We start from the raw sequence: 7,352 nt of genomic DNA, 5'->3' as shown, positions 1-7,352 counted from the left end.
AAAAGTTGTGATAGCCTAGTGTATAGCTTTGTGTTTAACTACAAACAAAAATACTATGTATAATAACAGTTGAATTTTATGGAAAACTTGCCAACGGAGAGAGAGACCATTAAAAAAATAAAAGTGGTCGGTGAACTCAACCGAATAAAAGTCAATAACAAGAAAAGTGGGAATACACACAGTCCGTGTTTAATTTTTACCTTAAAATAGTGTAATTTAATATATACATACAACAATTATTCCAAAATAAGTCACATAATGAACACATAATAACCTTTGTTCATTATAAATACGCGATATAAACAGTCTTTAAACACGTTAGTGTGTGTGCCACAAAAATATGACTATCAATGCATCCTATTCAAACTTTTATAAAGAATGTACAGAATCATAACTCAATATTAAATATATTGAAACTTATTTTACAAAACTACTTTGTTGGTATTAACCTTATAGTCATAAACTTGTGGAAAGTTTTATACCGTATCTTTTAGGTAATAACCCGAAATTATTGAAAACACATAAGCAACATATTCGTAACTAATTAGGGAGTATCAACCTTAGGTTCTTAATTTCTATATACACTTATATCAGGTATATTTTGTTGGATAATTTATATAGACTTGTATATATGTATCGTTTTAGTTTGTTGTATCTACAGTTAAAGCTACATGAGATATTTTTATTTTGATGATATTTCCTTAAGATTTATCTAAATTATAAGAATTTGCTCACCTATTTGAACATATGTGATTTAGATGAAAAGCTGATTTCGAAGAACAAGATGGGTATCTAAAATATCTGAATGCAAGTTATAGGAAGAGTTTTCAACGTTGCGTATGTGAAGCCCGAATAGCACATTTTGGCATATACAGCCAGCCTGTATCAAGAAAACAATGAAGCGCAGGTAGGGCACCTTGGCTCTATTAGTGTGAAACACATGAAAAACTTTTAAGCACTGTCATTATGAATTTGCAGAGTCAACTTTTAAACACTAAACACATTGAAGCACATGAAGAACAAATCAGTATACAGCAAAGCACAAGAAAAACTGGCAAACACGGTAAGTGTGAAAAGTAAGAAAAGCTGGAAGCCACGGTGAATGTGAATTACAAAAAAAATTGGAAGGCATGGTTAATGTGAAGCACAAGAAAAACTGGCAGACACGGTAAGTGTGAAGCATAAGAAAAACTGGCAGACACGGTAAGTGTGAAGCATAAGAAAAACTGGCAGACACGGTAAGTGTGAAGCATAAGAAAAACTTGAAAGCACTGTAAGTATGAATCACAGGAAAGTCCTTTAGAAACAGACGACGTAAAGCACTTTTAGTAAGAAATCCTTCTAGTATATACCAGTTATACATTCCTAACAAAAAAGGACATCAAACACAATGAAACATTTTTTAAACTCGGGATGTTAAATACGTGAATAATCACAAAACACGAAATAACACACACAAAAATCTTTGTATCTGTAAATGCGAAACAAGCGAGAAACTTTTCCAGCTTTGAGAATTTGTGGGTCTGAGAAAATGTCCGCTCATTTCTTCTCGATGTATGATATTCGCTTGTTTTTAGCATTTAAGTAGATCGGAACAGTGTAAATATTGTTAATCCATTCAAGACTGAAAAAAGAAAAATCCTTGAAACTTTAGGCTAGTTTAGAAAAGTTTTGCAACTGTGAAGGTTTCTGTCCAATTTATAACTGAACAATTTCTTTCCAGGTTCGCCATTATTGTTTCTTTATACCTGAAGGAAGTTGTCATTCCTATGGAAACTTTGAATAATTAGCCCCGCCTTGCATGACGCAATTGCAACTATATAACTAACAAACATTCCAAAGGGAGGACCATATCTAAGTCCTGTTATTGGTTCTCAAAAATAGAAGGCAACAAGAGTTTCATAATATTTAACACAAAGAAATGACGAGAATAGTTGCTCCTGATGTCCCGCCTCTTAGGCGTGGCTCGAACACATACCGCAGAGGTGTGTTGTGCTGCGCATGTCGCGGCGTGCTTGTACTATCACCAGTGCCCATTCCCGGCACTTTCTTCAACTTGACCGAAGCTCTACGTCCACGGGCTCTTGCGACGCTTCTGTATCGTTCTGTAAAGGTAATACAACTAACTATCTGTCTTTAGTCCATCGTCATCTGTTTTTATAAAAGCATTAAAGGCATAGGATTTCTACGTAATATATTTAATACATATGCTTCCTGATAAATAATATTATTATTTTAGTAACTGCTTTGTTTTGATATGACACTATTCCCTAAACAGTCATAAATACCTGTATGTCTATATAACTAGATTAAGATACTTTAGTAAATGAATAGGATATATATGTATTGTGAATAATCACTTAAAACGGTGTAATTAATATTGAAGTTTATGTGTACAGTACCGTATATTAGAATGCTATTGTAGAATTGTATTAACAGCATCATATTATGACACTACATAATAACTTTAGGTTCTATACACACTCTTGTGGTACTGTATTGTATTATTTTAATAATCAGTTCTAAATACTACACTAATGGAAACTAACAATTAATCAGAATTATTAAAGAGTTATTGTGGCCTCATGGTATGTATCCTGTGCTCTGAAATAAATAAATTATTGTAGATAAATTAAATTTTGATTTTTTTCTGTCACTTCTCCATTATTTAGCTAAAATTATGAAATGCAAGACAGTATATACAGATTTTATTCAAAATACAAAATTCAAGTAGTATATTGAAATATAACAATTGAATATTATAATTTATTTCTATAAAATATCTCTTCAATTTTAAAATATGACTTGTTCTAAACGAAAGTTAGAAAACGTAATGTTAAAAACAAATTTCAGCAGTATAAGCCAGTCTTAGCATAATTTTATTACTTTAAGATTGACATAAAGCAAGTATGTAAGAGAAATGTCGTTATTTGTGCGAGATCAAGACTGTTTATGAAAGCAGACGATATTATACCTTTCACTTAAACGTTACGTCACATTAAGCTAACCCCGTGGACATAACATCAGACCTTATTCATAACTATACGAAGAATAATCAAATTTACCTTGTTTATACTTTAAGAACCAGCAACATATGGGGAAATGTTATCTGTTTTTACCCACTGTTGATCTTATTATGAAGATTCTGCACTGTATGGCGTTTCTATCAGGCACGAAAAGTTCATATCTTAGAGCCTCCATATAAGGTCGGAGGAATGTTTTAACTCTCTGAGGTTTTTTTTTTTTCTTTTTTTTTTACGAATAGGTAGTTATATCTAAGATTAAAGATTTTCTGGAGCAACTGTTATTTCGGTGAAAAGCTTGATGCATGTAGGAGTGTCGAAACATTCTTATGTAACCCAGCATAAATGTTATTTATTGTAAGATTTTTAAACGTTAGAAATAGTGAGTTACGCTAAAAATGTGTTGCTGTTTTTCTCTGAGATGTACTAAGCATTATGACTTTAATAACAGGATATTTACACTTACAGTTATGTCTTTGATAATTCTAATTCTGTACGCGATACACACTTCCTTTTTTGTTATTTGATACACTATTTCATGTACCACTGTTGATCGTTCTAATTCTGATTCATGAAACACTATTTCATGTACCACTGTTGATCGTTCTAACTCTGATTCATGATACACTATTTCATGTATCACTGTTGATCGTTCTAATTCTGATTCATGATACACTATTTCACGTATCACTGTTGATCGTTCTAATTCTGATTCATGATACACTATTTCATGTATTACTGTTGATCGTTCTAACTCTGATTCATGATACACTATTTCATGTATCACTGTTGATCGTTCTAATTCTGATTCATGAAACACTATTTCATGTACCACTGTTGATCGTTCTAACTCTGATTCATGATACACTATTTCATGTACCACTGTTGATCGTTCTAACTCTGATTCATGATACACTATTTCATGTATCACTGTTGATCGTTCTAACTCTGATTCATGATACACTATTTCATGTATCACTGTTGATCGTTCTAATTCTGATTCATGAAACACTATTTCATGTACCACTGTTGATCGTTCTAACTCTGATTCATGATACACTATTTCATGTACCACTGTTGATCGTTCTAATTCTGATTCATGAAACACTATTTCATGTACCACTGTTGATCGTTCTAATTCTGGTTAATGATACACTATTTCATGTATCACTGTTGATCGTTCTAATTCTGATTCATGATACACTATTTCATGTATCACTGTTGATCGTTCTAAATGTGATTCATGATACACTATTCCATAATGAATTCTTGAATGAAACTTGTTCCGCAAGACGTAAGAAGAAAACTTGGATAAAAGATATAAAAAATAAATTGACACATCTAAATAAAAACTGTTTATGCTGTTACAAGGATCTTTACTGCCTGATAAAGAGTGTCTGCCCGAAACGTTGCACAAAATAAAACTGTAAAATGTCTTTATTTAGATATATGAAATTATTCTTTATTATCTTTTGTCCACGCTATTCCATATAACACTGTTTCTCATTCTAGCTCTGTATGTTATACGCTGTTCCATACATCACTGCTTTACAGATGTTTGGTACCAGTATGTATTACTTTAATTAGTACACTGTCTTTATTTACACACCGAATATGTTTACCTTTTTTATTCTTCAATTGTTGATTATCTGCATAACGATGTCAATTAAACAACGTAACGAACAATTCCAACGACTACTCCGTCGAAAATCTGCGTTATTTGATTTTCACGAACATGACTAAGTCATCCTTTTATGTTTACGCTTGCAAGCCGATTTTAGTTTTCAAAATACCTGCAACATTCAAATCGGTGAAGTACTGGAGTTGCAGTTAAATGTCACGTGATTTATTTGAACTGTTCTACTCTACTTGAGATAGAGACAATATATTTAAAAGATTTGATATTGCCATTGTTCGTGTACGTTTCATAATTCTATTGCAATCTGTTTCTTTTTAGCATTTTGTTTATGGAATTACTACTGAAATACATATATATGTATTATACTTCGTCCAACCTAAATTAGAAGCTACTGTTACAAATCTGCAATAAAAGTAAATTAAACAAATAGGAAAATAAACATCATTCACTACTAATAAATCAATTTTAAATATATTTTTTTTTATTTAACAGTTGTAGATCAACCAGGGACAATATGCAATTATTTCTATTTCGAGTAAGCTGCTGAGGAAAGTTGTTGATACAAGTTTGAACTTTTGTACAACTAACCCACTTTGTGTTTTTCCATCTGAAATAACGTCTCATGTGACCCTTTTTTTGGTAATTGTACTCAGGTGGTGCATCATGATTTTAATTTCAGCAAGTTAACCTTACACATACCGTTTGTAGGCACCATAAAGATTATTTCAACGAGTCTCGTCATAAAATGTGATGAACGTGGGTGTCACGTGCAGTTTATCAGAATTCTAAATACATAACCAGTGAAACATTCGTGAACTTATAAACAATACTATATTACCTTTGCAGATAATTACATTATAGCGCATCACTTCCCTAGAGTTTAAGACAAAAGAGCAGCCACAGAATTCGAATTATAAGTAGAAGTTATTCAACTTAGAAGTCTGTCATCTATATTAAATAAGAACGAGGTTGTTCAATTAATAAGGCTATCATTTATATAAGATATACCTGAAACAAATAGTATTTTATGCCTGGAAATGCATTAGCTGACATGAAGACAATAAGGTGTTAAGAAACGGAACATGAAAATTAAAATATTGAAGTTGAAGTAAACTGAATCATAAGTTTATTTAATTGTTGTGTAAACTCTATGGTAAATTGCAAATATATTATATCTATACAACCATTTTTATTCAAAAGAAAAACATTCGAACATCTTACAAAAGTAATGTAAAGGGAAAGATTTAGGGCTAAATTGTATCTGGAAAAACGGTTTTCAAGTATTACAATTTATGTAATGTTTCAAAAAAAAAAAAGGGGGGAGGCGGACTATAACAGAATTTGAAGAAAGGTAAAATATGTGACGTTTGAAGATGAGGCAGATCATAGCAGAATTACTATAAATAATATTGCCAGTGATGAAGAATAAGTTATTTTGCTTTACTCATAAGGAAAAGACTAAAAAATATTACCAGCGAATGAATTGCTAAACTAATCCCAGTTAGTTAAGTATAAACTGTTATTTCGTAGGCTAAGACCTTAACTGAAGGAAACTAGTTCTGTAACTGATTTGCTGTTAAAAATTATATCTAAAGCTTTAGATCCATGGGCCGTTAAAAACATGCAGGCCGTTAAATCTTGAGTTTTCAACTTTATACTTATGTTTGTTTTTTACTTATATTCTGTAAACTATATTAATCGTGAATTAAAATTGTAGGAAAAATTATACATGATGTATAAAATTGTTCTTATCCACAATATATTAGTTTCAAAATATGGCAACCAGAACTGTGTTTTAAAGCTAATATTATAATTAAGTAATTAAACCCAACCGAATAAATAATTCGAACGTACTTCTGAAATATATATATATTCATAAAATACTCTAATATTCAAGAGACATGTTAATTTCACATATGTTAAAGATGGACATTATTCTACAGAAAGTAAGACGACTAGATGTTGTTAGAATAAAATATAATTTCACGAAGATTATTATCTTATTCGTTTATTATAAGAAATTGTTTAGCATGTTATACTGAAATTTGAAAAACTTATTTGTATTGCCTTTGAATACAGAGAACAGGAAGTATTTTTTGAGTTCCAGTGACGAAAACTGTACGTGACACGTGAGAAACACAAAAATACTATGGCTGTTTTATTTCGACGTTTCTTAAGTTATTTATGATATGTATACAGATTATTGTTTAATATTATAAAACAAATCCATATTTTTCCGTAACTAACTATTATTATAAGCAGTACACTGAATTAATGTTATCTTTTTTCAAGTAAAACTCACTAGGTCTAAAATAGTGTTCTGTAACAGCTGGAGGTAAACTGCAGTGTAATGTACTGTTGTTGTTCCTGAAACCAGCTCAAGAATTATCCATACTTGAGCTAAACTAGCCATTAAACAAATATTCCTGTCAACGTCAAATTCTCACAAAAACCTGGCCCTAAATTAAAATCGTTACTAAACAAAAATTATTTAGAATCACACAATACCAACGTCATTTACAAAATAACATGCAATAACTGACCAGAATTCTACATCGGAGAAACAGGAAGAAAATTGGAAACCAGATCGACAGAACAGAATAAAAAACCGTTCAACGTTTTTCACCATTGCAACTAAAAAAAAACCATAGTATATCTAGTAAAACACAGTCATTTTAAACAAAGAACCT

The 7,352-nt window shown here is 31.1% G+C and overlaps 1 protein-coding gene across 3 annotated transcripts in view; it reads left to right on the top strand.

Moving 5' to 3' along the window:
• The first annotated feature begins 2,039 nt into the window (after nucleotides 1-2,039).
• The window catches only part of LOC106457153 (vesicular acetylcholine transporter-like), a 316,981-nt gene continuing 311,668 nt past the window's right edge, over nucleotides 2,040-7,352 (top strand). Inside the window, exon 1 of one of the 3 annotated variants that reach the window (XM_013916540.2) lies at nucleotides 2,040-2,113. The gene's annotated coding sequence lies outside the window, so the exon portion shown is untranslated. The remainder of the gene's footprint in view (nucleotides 2,114-7,352) is intronic. The other 2 variants (XM_022382971.1, XM_022382972.1) reach the window with 2 other exon arrangements.

Source organism: Limulus polyphemus, unplaced genomic scaffold (assembly GCF_000517525.1).
Source record: "Limulus polyphemus unplaced genomic scaffold, Limulus_polyphemus-2.1.2 Scaffold297, whole genome shotgun sequence".
In the NCBI taxonomy this organism is placed as follows: Eukaryota; Metazoa; Arthropoda; class Merostomata; order Xiphosura; family Limulidae; genus Limulus; species Limulus polyphemus.
The sequence above is the reverse complement of the archived record's forward strand: the minus strand, read 5'-3'. Positions and strand labels throughout refer to the sequence as shown.